This window comes from Notolepis coatsorum (assembly GCF_963971535.1).
Source record: "Notolepis coatsorum genome assembly, chromosome: 16".
Classification (NCBI taxonomy): domain Eukaryota; kingdom Metazoa; phylum Chordata; class Actinopteri; order Aulopiformes; family Paralepididae; genus Notolepis; species Notolepis coatsorum.
In genome coordinates, this window is record NC_140180.1 from 80365878 (window position 1) to 80380877 (window position 15000).

Consider the following 15000-nt stretch of genomic DNA (forward strand, 5'->3'; position numbering starts at 1 on the left):
CTCTGATGCCCCCTTTCATCCTACTGATTACCCCTCGTTACCGGGACCTCTGTTATTTAGAGACGACATCAGAAAGCGTGTCACGGTGCCTCGGTCTCGGGGCGGGGACTTGGAGTCATTTGGTGGTCGAGTTGTACTCTAATAGTATTCTAATAGCACTCTACCCTCTGGTACCCCCACAACCCGACGTACGAGCGAATCTATGAAGGTTAAGCTAAGCGTGCTATTAGCGGGCGCAATCCATTCTTTGTGAATTCACCCCTAATAGTACTCTAATAGCACTCTAATAGTACTCTAGTAGTACTATAATATTACTCTGATAGCACTCTAATAGTACTGTAGTAGTACTATAATAGTATGCCCTGGTATGTATGTGATGAATAAACTCTTGAATCTTGAATCTAGCACTCTAATAGTAGTACTCTAATAGTATGTGTGCGGCCGTGAACTCTCTCTATCTCTCTCTTTCTCTCTCTCTCTCTCTCTCTCTCTCTCTCTCTCTCTCTCTCTCTCTCTTCTCATCTCTCTCTCTCTCTCTCTCTCTCTCTCTCTCTCTCTCTCTCTCTCTCTCTCTCTCTCTCTCTCTCTCTCTCTCTTCCCGGGCCTCGGGCAAATCAATTGGTTGATGGATAATGTCTTTGTGAAATGGTCTCATGAATCGCCCGCCTGTCTCACACTTGAAGACATTGCTTTTGAATAGCAGAAATGGCAGGGCTATAGTTGAGCCTTGGACACAATTCGACCACGCTGTCATATTGTAATATCACACTGTGGCTGAAGAACACACTCAATAAGGGCCTGAGTCCTTCGCAAAATAACTAAACTGGCCTTGGGTTTACAGACATGACACAGCGTGTGAGAATGGATCCGACCGCCCGCTCTGTGTCACCCACTGCCCCTCCACTCACACATCTTGTGCACCTAATACGTGCATGTACGGGCCTGCACGCACACACGCGCACACACACAATCACACACCAATGCATGCACACACACACACACGTGCACATGCATGCACATACACACGTGCACACACACACACATGTACACAGTGCTATTATTACTCGAATAGCACTCGAATAGTACTCTAATAGGTACCCTAGTAGTACTCTAATAGTACTATAATAGTATTCTTGCAATAATAATTGTTTTTGTATGTTTTTTTGTGTGGACCCCAGGAAGACTAGCTGGTTGCTATGGCACCAGCTAATGGGGATCCGTAATAAAATCAAAATCAACATCAAAATAGTACTCTAATTGCACTCTCAACACCAGAGGTGACCGTGCTTTTCAGACCATTGCACCACTTCACAACACCCTCCTCTTAGCACTGTGATCCGCAGAATCCTGTCCTTCTTTTAAAAGCCAGCTAAAAGCATTTGTATTCAGACAGGCTTTTAATTAGCGGAGTCATTGATCATTATTGATCATCGTTGTACCATTTATCATGTGTGTGGTCATGTCTTTCTGTCCTGTTTCAGCTAGTTTTAGCTTGTTTTAATCTGCTTTTACTTGATACTGTTAGCTACTGTGTTGTCTGTTTTATTGCTTTTTGCTTTTAATTCTGTGAGGCACCTTGTGATTTTGTATCGGTGCTATACCAATACACTGTACTTACTTACTCTAATAGTACTCTGACGCATCTGAAAATGAGTACCCAATAATTTGAATGTACAGAATGAACCAAGGAGAGTGGGACATGACCAACAGAGTCACCACGTATCACAACGTCTTACATACCTTGTAATTTTATTTGGTAGTTTTTTTGGTGTGTGTTTTAATTATTTCCCTTACCTTTGTGATGTATGTATCGTCTGTCTATTTTCTATTTAATTAAATGTATACATGTTCTCCCCTTTGTCTGTTATCCTTGGAGATGCCATTTTGTCCTGTCGCCAGGCAGTCATTGTAAATAAGAATGTGTGCATAATTGACCTGCCCGGTTAAATAAAGGTTAAATAAAATAAAATAAATAAATACAAATATCAGCAGCACTTGTTCCTGGTCAGTCTTGTACAAAAGTAAAGTCATATGTGAAATCCAGTTAGAATGTCACTAGTTGAGTAGGTGCAGCCCAATCTCACTTAAAATTCCTAAATAAAGTACTATCGACCATGGGAGAAAAGGTACATAATGTACGTTATGTTATAGCGATGAGGTAATATATTTACATATTGTATTGAAAATGTAATATGGAGAGAGGTCAGAAAGAGGTCAGGTTGCCTTCAAAATCGGGCCTGACCTCAATCGGTTTCATTGGGGTCTTTACACCATTAACTTTGGATGCAGGATTCAGTGGATGGAGGACAAAGGGTCTGAAATTTGTTCACCAACTTATTCACTCCGGCCTCGAACAACTCAGAGTGGAGTTTAGCCTTCCTAGTACTGACTTTTTCAGATGTCTCCAATTAAGAAATTTTTTAGAAAACCAGGAAGATTGGGACAAAATTCGACACCCTTCTGCTATAGAACGCTTTATAGCTAATATCCAAATTGATGCTTCAATACAATTTTTTTTTCTAAATTATATCAAAACCTAATATCAATGAACCCCAACGACTCGCTATACATCAAGTTGAAGTGGGAGGCTGAGCTCCAACAGGAGATCTCACAAGAGGAGTGGTTCGATGTTTGTACTGAAGCACATAAGGTGACTAATTCTAATTCCTGGAGAGAATATAAATGGAAGGTCATTAGTAGGTTTTTCAAGACCCCCTTATTGACTGCTTAAGCAGGTACGACTCCCACAAGCGAATGCTGGAGGGGATGTGGTGAACAAATAGGTAACCATACACACATTTTCTGGACATGCCCAAAACTATGTCACTTCTGGGACGATGTATTCAGGGATGTAAACAAATTATTCGACATGGACATTCCACAAGATTTCAAAACTGCTATCCTCGGAGTCATACCAGAGGGCATTGAGGAAAGGAAAAGTGTGTATCTTCTTCAAATACTGTTAACTGCTGCCAAGAAAATTATCACAATTAATTGGTTAAAACCCAGTCCCCCAACACATAACCAATGGCTAAACAAAGTTAAAGAAATTCAGGACATGGAGAGGACGACTCATCTGATCAGGTTGCAAGGTGAACAGTTCGATAGAAAGTGGGCTTGTATAGAGCGAATAGGGCTATAAAGGCAATGTATTACTTATTTTCATCTTATTATTTTCATCTCACTCCCCATTTTATTGTAATTTTATTTTTTAAATGGTTTGAACCACACATGTAGTATATTCTGGTTTACCTGTTTTTTTCTTTTTTTAATATTATTATAATTTTTAAATTTTTATTTCTGTTAATGTATTTATTTTTGCGCCCCTTCCCCAAGCATAGCTGTCTCTTGATGACACGGTACAGACAGGATGTTGGTTGAGAACTAGTTGTAAGGTATATCTGCATATCTGTACTGTCTTGATTTTGTGCTGAATAGAAGGGATATGTGAACGGGAAGAAGGACGCAATCCTAACTGCATGCATTTACATGCTTTTGAGAAAGGTCAGTGATGGAGGATGAAGGGTTGGATTTGTAATGCAGTGATGGTGATACAACCAAAGCTCTGGTATAAGAGAATGTTTGCTACTGCTGTACTACACCCAGAGAAGAGAGGTTGACACGTAGTATATTCTGGGTTACCTGTTTATTTATTTATTTTGTTTTGTTGTTGGTTTTTGTGTGTGTCCCCCACGCCCCTTCCCCTTCCCCAAGCATAGCTGTCTCTTAATGATACGGTACAGACATGATGTTGATTGAGAACGTGTTGTAAAGTATATCTGCATATCTGTACTGTTTTGATTTTGTGCTGAATAAAAAAAATCTATATGATCGAAAATGTAACGTGTACATATTACAAATAAGTGCACATATTACTATTCAACCTCTTATCAAGCGGGCAGAAAAGTGGCAATTTTTTTACTTCAACTTGAGGACTGCATACTTTTTTTGCAAACAAAAGCAACATACTTTATACTTATAGCACATGCATGAGCCTGGTCTCTTTTGAAAGATGACATTCTGAAGTTGCACTTTTAGTGCTAACGTAATAGAGTAACATAGGTCTGAACTTGAGTTGTAAAAAAACAAGTTCACGTTTCTTTATTAGTTGTCAATAAATACAGAATACTTTTGCATGAAATGCTTCTTTCTGTTTTGCTCCTGAGAGTGTGCTAGATAAAATAACAAGATAGTGTAAAATAGTATAATATAAGTATAAAATAGAAAGTCAAGTACGTAAACAAGTGTAAACAAAACAAAAATGTTCAATATACATATATACAGTATATGTACAGTCTAAGGCTGTCCCCGACTAAGGATTTGGATAGTCGACTATGATTGGCCGAAATTAGCCTATAGTCGACTATTAATCGACTATAAAAATAATAAAAGAGGGGGCCCGGGAGGGGGGGGTTTGAGCTGGAGCATATGTGTGTAGGGTTTTAGAAAATAGGTATTAGGGGTATATTATATACTAACATTTATATAATTGTAATTTCGCTGGATATACACTGTATACGGTTAAAATGTTATTATAGACTATTTTTGTTTTATCCTGTTTCTGTACTTGCATATATTTTAACCACCTTTACTGAAAGTTTCATTATGCATTGTGTGTTGAGTACTGACTTTTAATAATTTTTTGTTTTGCAATAATAAAAAAAAAATATATATCTTAAAAATGTATTGGGAAAGATGGTAGGCTATTTATTTGAGGTGGTTTGTCTGGGGATTTCCATGGAGGTATAGTCGATATAGCCTGCATCATGGTTCAGAATCATTAACACTACCAAAGAATAAAGCAAATTTCAGAATTAAAGCACTCAAATCAAATTTTGAGTATAAATATTTTAACCCTTTCACTACCACACTACAGAAGCTGCACTCTTGATATATCAAGAAATATCTACAGCAAGAATTCTGGGTCTCAATGAATCCAAAATGTCAATGTGGGTAGAAGTGGTGGAGAGAATAAAAGCTAGCTTATAATGGTAGTGTCTGGTTAGGAGTGAGGGATAATGGAGGTACTATCCAAGGGGGGGTCCGGGAGGGGGGGGTTCGAGCTGGAGCATATGTGTGTAGGGTTTTAGAAAATAGGTATTAGGGGTATATTCTATACTAACATTTATATAATTTTATATAATTTATATAGTTGTAATTTATTGGATATACACTGTATACGGTCAAAATGTTATTATGGACTATTTTTGTTGTATCTTGTTTCTGTACTTGCATGTAATTTTAACCACCTTGACTGAAAGTTTCATTATGCATTATGTGTTGAGTACTGACTTTTAATAATTTTTGTTCTGCAATAATAAAAAAAATATAAAAAAAAAAAAAAAAAAAAAAAAATTTTTTTTTTTTCATTTGGGCTGTGGGGGGTGCTTAATGTCTGAGGGAGTCAACGGAAGGCTTCTTGTCCTCTGCAAAAGCATGCAATTGGTCCACTGATGGATACATCTTGATATTTGTCTAGTCTAGTGTGTTCATTAGATGGGTGAAATCCTCTTTCAGTGCCTCTGTGCCTGTTTTCTTAGGCAGTTAGCCTCTGGTATGCGTGCCATTAGCGTTAGCCACGCTTCTAGGCCTCTTTTCTTTTGGAAAGAATGATAATTTTTTGTTGTAAATGTCTTGGAGAGTGGGAAGCCCCCCTCCAATTGTGCGTTTGGCTGAACGGGCCACTCTCTGTAGTCTGCTACGGTCTTGTGCAGTGCTATTCCCAAACCAGGAGGTGATATTGCCAGTCAGGATGCTCTCTATTGTGCATGAGTAGAAGTTCTTGAGGATCTTCTGACTCACTTTGAACTTCCTTAGGCGCCTAAGGAAGTAGAGGCGTTGTCGTGCCTTCTTGATAACACTGTCAATGTGTGTGGTCCATGTCAAGTCCTCGGATATGTGGACTCCGAGGTACTTAAAACTGTTCACTCTCTCAAGCGGTGCTCCGTCGATGCTGAGGGGGCTGTAGTCCCTGACCTCCGACTTCCTAAAGTCCACAATCATCTCCTTTGTTTTGCTGACGTTCAGGGAGAGGCTGTTCTCTTGATACCTTTACCTCTTCCAGGTAGGCCCTCTCGTCGTTTGCAGAGATCAGTCCCACCACTACTGTGTCGTCAGCAAATTTGATGATTGTGTTGTTGAAGTTGAAGTTTTGATGAAGATGACGTTTTTCTGTAGTAGTTAGTAGTCCAGAGGTAGTATTTCCCCAGAAGGTGGTATGGCTTACAAATCCAGACGGACCCATAGCCTGAAGCCTTATGTAGTACATAACCAAATTTCATAAAGATCCATTCAGAAATGAGTGATTAGGAGTGATTTTGGTAAACTGTGTACAAAGAAAAACTCATAGACTTCAATTAATTTGGCTTCCTGTTAAATAATTTAGTTGTTCACTTAGATCCCTGATTCACACATCCCCACATGGGGTATCATTGGAAGTCACACTCATTGGCTACAACGATCCACAATCATTTTCGAGATCGGATCTAGATTGACGGAACTACTGCAGCCTGAGTCGGGAGTGGTATTTTGCGCAATACCGTGTACTTTGCACAAGCCTCAAATACCGGCATGTAACTCGAGAACCGCTGAACGGATTTTGTCGGATTTTGTCGCTATCGACAGGCAACAAATAAGCCTTCAATTCTATATATATATTGTATTACAAAATATGCACACCCAAGCCACTAGGGGTCGCCAAAGTGCCGGTTGCAAAAAGTTCGAAAAAACTTGCAGGCTAAGAGAGGCTTAAAACGTTTAAGTTCCCCTACTGGGGATCCAAACTGTATGTCTTAACCATAACCGTTATGCAAATGTTAAAACTAACCTCATCTCTAACTATAATCACAGTTAGATGGTGGTGAGAGTGCTCGGCCGTAACTGCAATGATTCTTGGTTCAACTCCTGGTTGCAGTGTTTGTTTTGGACCTTTGCTGATACAACACATAAATATTTTACTTATGGCTATAACATAACATTATGTACCTTTTTTCCTGTGGTCGATTAGTACTTTATTTTCTGACGAGATCTCAGAATGTTGGTAGTCTGTTAGTCTGCTAGAATGAAATGAGGCTCAGCACCTTGTGACAACATAGGTTTGTATTAACCCTTTCACTACCACAGTACAGAAGGTGAACCTGTCATTACCACACTACAGACAGTTAACCAATCACCTTCTGTATTGCCACAGTGAAAGGGTTAACCCTCTGGTAGTGTGGTAGTGAAAGGGTTAACCCTTGTGTGGTGTGCGCATGTTTGTCACTCATCAAATGTTCGCACCACTGGTGGACCCACAACATTATTGGGATTTTAAAACAACGAAGCCACAACAATTAAGTAAAAATACATGATCTCAATTACAAGTCATATAAACATCAGATATGGTTAATATTTGCCATTTAACTCTGCTATGTAGATGACATTTATCAGTAAAAGTGCTATTCGTTGTTTTTTTGATAAAATGTGAAAAACTAATAAATTATTGTCAAGACCTGAATGGAATAAAGCATGTTTATCTTTAAAATATGAATCAAATAACGTGAAGGCAGACAATGAAGGTACACAGTGAACCTTTTTGTTTCATATTTACCATATGTACTTGTTTTCACCTACAATTTCCACACGTCCGGGTCCAGTGGACCCAAACACCACGTACGTGATATAAATGTATAGGTGTTAATAAATGTACACAGTGTGCACTCAATGGAAATGTGTTCTTGTATATGTTCTTCACAGAAAATGAGCCAAAGCCAATGAGTCTGAAAAATTATTCATTGTATCATTTCTCTTTTAGTAAACATTGAAAACAGGTCCCACAGACCTGAACACAACACAGGGGCTTGAATCATGGTATCTGTCACCCCCGTCTTCCCAGTTTAGTCGTGTCACTTGCCTTGTATGAACGACTATTTTTTTTACCTACTTTTTCTCCTCCTTTTTCTGTGATTTTTCTCCCATCCCAATTTTCCTCTCGTGCCAATTCTCCCTCCCCTGTCCTGATCGTTGCTCGCATGTGCCCCCCACTGGCCGGTCGTAGGGAGGATAGAAGCCCATCACATGTGCCCTCCGCTCCGATACATGTGGAGGCAGCCAGTCACTTCTTTTCACCTGCCAGCGCGGACTCTCATTGGCGAGGTGTAACGTGTGGGAGGCTCACACTGCCCCCGCCATTTCCTGTCTTTGCTGAGCAGGCGCCCTGACCGACCTGTAGGAGTCGCTGTTTACAACGACCAGACTACCACTTATCGACTCCCCTCCCACTGACTCTGCCAATTGAGTCAGTATGACAGCCGGCCCAACGAGTGCTTAGTCCGCTGCGCCACCCAGCGGCTGAACTACTACATTTCTATATTTTACAGAACTACAACTTAAAGAACTTGACAGTGGGGTGACGGCATGACTTGTTTTTCCCTGTATTAGTGGGAATCAAACCCATGGCAGTGCTATCATGCCTTGCTCAGAGGACCAATCACTCTAACCCTCTTGGTAAATGGACTACATTTATATTTTATTTTATCCAAAGCACTTTACAACTTATGCCTCACATCCACCCATTCACTCACACATTCGACAATGCCCTCACATGCAGTTAGGGGTCGCTCAAATCAAGTCAAATCAAATAAAAACAAATCAAATCAAATCAAATCAAATCAAATCAAATCAAATCAAATCAAATCAAATGTAGGGGAGGACGGGGGTCGTTGTCACACTTTTTACTCTAAATTTAATGTAAGAATGACTATTGAAAGATGTTTTGATGATGAGCAATTCACACTAGAGTAAAAAGTGTGACAATTTTTTTTTAAAGAAGACAAGAAGGCAGAACTAAATTTGAACGTTTAATTGCATTAACAAGTTGACAAAAATACATAACTTAATGCATCTTAACATGAACATAAACAGGAAACACATCTTTAGGCCATCCTATAACAAAATAAGAACACAATAAATCGGCCTAACAATAATAGCCTACACAACATGTGACAACCAACCCCAAATAAAATGTGACGACCAACCCCAACTGGAATGTCTTGATAGCATCAAGGCTAACAGCCATCTAACAACTAGTTAGCTAGCTAACAACAATCTAAACTATAGCTAACCTTCACACTTTTTAAGGGTAATAATTGTTTCATTATAAACCAATTGTGTAAAAGCCTAGAAGAAAAATACTGAGGAGCGGAATATTTACAAATGGACATGAAAAACACAAAAAGTCCTCTCACCTCAAATTCAGCTGTTTCACTCCAAAGATGACAATGTAGGTGAACTCTGACCCCAATTCTGGACATTTAAATACCAAAGTATGGGAGACAGGACTCTCTGGTAGTGAAATATAGTGAATGTGACAACCTACCCATGTGACAACGTCCCCCGTTCTCCCCTATTTGTAAAGCCCGCAATCACAAGTTAATGGCCGCATGGGCTGGACAAGTCTTCTTTAAACAAGTCAAGAAGAAACATTACAATAAATCGAGAACAAAAAAACCCATCATGAAATCCAAAACAACACTCCCAGACATACCCCGGCAAAGGTAAGGAAAAACTCACTAAAAACCTAGCAATAGGAAAAAAGCACCACCGGCAATGTGGAGGGATCCCCCTTTTTGGATGATAGTAGTGTTGCTATTGATGATCGATGGGTGGAGAATAAAACAGGCGAAATAGTTGGTATGTATGTACATATGTGTGTAATAAAACACAAATATGTACATGGAATAGCAACTGGGGTACATACGAACATTTTTGAAATATTTAAATAGAATAGAGAGAAACAACAACAAAAGAGAAAATAGGGAAACAAGCGCTAGTGTGAACATAGGATAAAAGCGAAAGGTCAAGGCTCGGAGCTCAACATATCAGAGTCATATTCCGTTTGCACATGAGTATGTATTCCGTTCAATACATATTCCTCAAGGACACTTCAACACGCTACCGGGAGAACCTTCTGATTAGCAGATGACCTCTACCTCCTGAGCCACTGTCACTCCCCCTATTGATCTACAGCAGGACCAATTCTCCCATCTCTCCTGTCACCACTCACCAAGGATAAAGATCCTCAAAGGAACATTCAAATAAGATAAAATCTCAATATAAAAATATGAGGGGAAAAAAACAGTGACAAAGGTGCAGATCGGTCATAATATACGTTACAATAAATATAGGCAATAACAAAATGCAATCTGAATATAGTATGAGTAAAAGTAAACAGTATACATGTACACAAGGTGCAGGTGAGGGTCTGTACCATAACTAGCATGATAATAATAATAACTTTATTTTTTATTTTTTTTTATTTGTTGATGTACTTATACGTTATCTGAGTATAGAAAGAGAAAAAAGGAATCGCGTACGGGGGAAGATTTGGTTTCCTTATTCATTTCAGATTCAGATTCAGATTACTTTATTCACCATATTGCAGTACAAATAGAACATGATTTGAGTAAAGAGAGAGTAAAGTGGTTCAAATCTTGTCTCCCGAGACCCACATTCATGTCGGGGCAAGATGCAGTCAAGTGTAAATGGCACTTTTCATTGTGCTTTTTGAGAGCGACGTTTCCCCCTAAGTCTGTATCTTCTGCTGAAGGTAAGAGAGCAGTAGTGGAGCGTCCTTCATGCTACACATTTAGGCTGCAATTTAACTCAAGGGGTCAGATTTATGCATTTTGAATAATGAGCGTCAGCATGTGTTGCCTCTCCACAGGAATCCCCACTCTGTGCCTCACACACACCCAGAATAGACACATGCACACACACACACCCAGGACACATCTGCACTGACACTTTGGAGATTATACCACCAGGCCACAAAAACACACACATAAATGTACACGTACACACCCACCCACCCACACGTACGTACGTACGTACACACACACACACACACACACACACACACACACACACACACACACACACACACACACACACACACACACACACACACACACACACACACACACACACACAGACACACACACACACGCACGCACGCACGCACGCACGCACGCACGCACGCACGACACACACACACACACACACACACGCACGCACACACACACGCACACACACACGCATACACATGCACACATACACACACACATTTACTCACTCTGGAGAATATTCACTTAGAGCTGATGTTAATTTAAAATGTGCTTCATCATCCTGTGTAAAAATAAAAAATAAAATAGTGTTTTGAGGAGAAAATTGGCGCAGAATAGAGATGTGTTAGGAGATAGAAATGGGAGGAGAGTAGAGACGCAGAATACTGGGATGAGCGAAAGCAGGCAAGCATTCCCTTGACTTGTTCATGTTGTATTTGCAGTTTGTTGTTGCAATCCTTTTTTAGTCCTTGTTTTCAAAGTCTGTGAACAGTATTTCTGCTGTAGCCAAAAAACATTATTTTACTATTTCTTAGTCTGAGAAGGGTTGCCTGTGTCAATATCCATGCAAGCTCAAATGTTGCCTCAGTTAAACCTGCTGTGTGCTGTCTGCTCATATACCTTCTCCCGGGTCCTCACATTGAATTTCAGTAGCTGTATGCTCCGAGTCTTTTTTTGTCGTTTGTCACACCACTTGGAGTCTGTTCCTCTGGTTTGCGACCTTTTCTGATAACAAATCGACAGTTTACAGATAGCTAGCTTAACTCCTATGAAAGAGCAGAGGGTCGACGCGCTGCCACTACCCACGTGGTCAGATTGCCAGATTGGTGCCAATATCCCCCCTGATATCCTGGTTTATATTCCCCAATTGTAGCGCCCAAACTCGCAACACAGCAGCAAGATTACTGCTACCTGAATACTGTAGCTGTTTCAATGTTTTTATGAATGAATTGTGTGTGTTGGCTGTGAGCCACTAATTAAAGCTTGCCGAGCCACATGAGGCTCGGGGGCCGCGGTGAGTAGCAGTGTGTTAGACTAGGATAGGAATGAGAGGAGAGTAGAGATGTGTTAGAAGCATAGGTGTCAAACTCATGGCCCGCGGGCCAAATGTGGCCCGCCACGTCATTTGATGTGGCCCCCAAGAGCTCTGGTAAAAAATAAATACATTTATTTTTATTTTTTATTTTTTAACATTAATCTTGGGTTAAAAAATAGCGGCGTTAAAATAATTGTGGGTTAATGCGTTAATAAAGCTTTAACTTTGACAGCCTTAGTTATTACACATTCTTACGTATACATGTATGTTGAACATCTGAGGATGAAGTAACAAAGGAAAAAAGCCAAATGCACTTACTCCTCAGACATTCTTTGACAATTTTACAGCCCAAAATACGAAAAAGATCCAGGCGGAATAGGTAACAAAGGGTTGAAGAAATATTGTCTGAACTGTCAGATGCAAACTGGCTGTGTGACATAATCGAGCATCTTGCTCAATTGAATAAGAAGCTGTAGGGACGCAAACAAGTCCCACCCAAAACTTGACCAATATAGTTGTGAACAGACAACCCTTATTTTGTTATTTTTGAGTACAGTTACAGTTGTGTGTTCATGCAGACACATAATAGCAATTTCATTATTAATTGAAAATGGGGGACCCTGATGTAAACAAGTCGAAAGTCTTTCTCTGGTCTGCATCCCCTTAACAATTGTGTGTATTGAGCTGTACTGTACTGTACCCATTCTGCAATCTGTTAATTAAAGTTAATTAAACTATCTTCCATTAGTTGGATGTATGGCCTCTGCAAGGTTGTGTGCAGCCATTTGTTTTTGTAACATCTGCTACATCTGTCCCACGTGTTCTTTGCAGCTCACAGTTGTTAGTTCTGCCCCTCTTGACTGTGACAAAAAGGTTTTGAACAAACTTAATGTCATAGCTTGTATTTGATGATATTTTTCTTTGTTATTTACTTGAATGGTTTGATCATTGATTGATGGAGTAATATGGGGTTCTGATAAACTAAAATTATTTGTTAAAATAACATAAGCTAACATATATTTTTATATCTATGCAAATGCATATGCAATATGTATAACTTGAATAAGTAATAAATACAGAAACAACATGTTTAACAATATGTAAATGAGTAGCTACATTTATTTTACATTACATTAACATTTATACGGTCTTTGGCCCTTTGAGGGCAACCATAATGCTGATGTGGCCCTCTGTGAAAATGAGTTTGACACCCCTGGGAATGAGAGGAGAGTAGAGATGTGTTAGAGGATAGGAATGAGATGAGAGTAGAGATGTGTTAGAGGATAGGAATGAGATGAGAGTAGAGATGTGTTAGAGGATAGGAATGAGAGGAGAGTAGAGATGTGTTGTAGGATAGGAATGAGAGGAGAGTAGAGATGTGTTAGAGGTTAGGAATGAGATGAGAGTAGATATGTGTTAGAGGATAGGAATGAGATGAGAGTAGAGATGTGTTAGGGGATAGGAATGAGAGGAGAGTAGAGATGTGTTAGAGGATAGGAATGAGATGAGAGTAGAGATGTGTTAGAGGATAGGAATGAGAGGAGAGTAGAGATGTGTTAGAGGTTAGGAATGAGAGGAGAGTAGAGATGTGTTGTAGGATAGGAATGAGAGGAGAGTAGAGATGTGTTAGAGGTTAGGAATGATAGTAGAGTAGAGATGTGTTAGGAGATAGAAATGGGAGGAGAGTAGAGATGTGTTAGATAGAGGATAGAAATGTAAACAGAGTAGAGTTGTGTTAGAGGATAGAAATGGGAAAGAAGAGCAGTCACTCTAACATGTATTAGCTAGAGTATATACCTATAAGGTATTAGCTGAGGTACAGTATAGGCTAAAAAGAGACAGTGTAACAGTTAAGATGCTCAAGCAACACGGTTTCATCAGGAAATGTAAATAACGTATTCATTGACCACAGGAAAATAGTTATATGTGCATTATGTTATAGCCATAAGTAATATATTTCCGTATTGTATCTGCAAAAGTACTAGCCCTAACAAACGCCGCTAACCAAGAGTTGAACCGACAATCATTGCAGTCGTGGGCGAGTGCTCTCACCACTATCTAACTATGGTTATAGTTAGGGTTAAAAGTGGTTTTAACATTCACTAAATGGTTATAGTTAAGACATACAGTTAGGGTTAAGGTTAGGGTTCGATCCCCAGCAGGGGAAAACATAAAAGGTAAAAATGTTTGTAATATATGTACTTATTCATAATACGTACACATGTTACTTGTTTGATACAATACAATAAATATATTAGTCATGGCTCTAACATAACATACATTACGTACCTTTTTTCATGTGGTACTTTATTTACATATTAAAAGCGAGACCGGGCTGCCTCAGGTGGTCTTGATTTGATCAGATTGTGGAGGGTGTACCCCCCCCCCCCCCCCCCATCCCCCCAAAAAAGTTCACAAAATGGTGGCCTTTCCTTCCCAGTGCCTTCAATAAGGACAATAAATACTTGATGAGATTGAGCTGATCTCATTCTTGTTAATAAAACATATATACAGTAAATCTGGCGACCAGTTTCCCCCCCCAACACCGTACCCATGAAGATATCTCCAGCAACACACTTCTCTCACCAGAATCCCTCCCAATACCCCCTAGCTGTACAATCTGTCCCAATCACTCCTCCAATCTTACCAAGCTTGTAGTGCCAAGAAATCCCCTTTCCCCAAAATGTTTACCTTCATATTATAACAAAACACGATTTGACCTTTTACCACAACGTGTGTCTGTCAATGGCCTTCGCACCCTGAGAACCCCCCCCCCCCCCCCCCCCCCCCCCCCCCCCACACTTGTACTTCCCGAGACACCCCCTCAACCCTGCGGTCAGGCCGCCCTCTCCTTTGTCCCACATCTCACCCCCCCCCCCCCCCCCCCCCAGAACCTCAAGCACTCTAATAAAATAAACAAATAAATGCACACTCGCTTTTCTCCACCCCTCAAACCCCCTTGACACGCACATATGCCTGCACTTGCAAACACACGCACATTGTCCTGACAAGCCTGCGTGCCACATTGCATGGTAAAGCTGTGTGGTTTGGCTATTGTGGTGTTTACTGGCGAGGCCTTTCCAC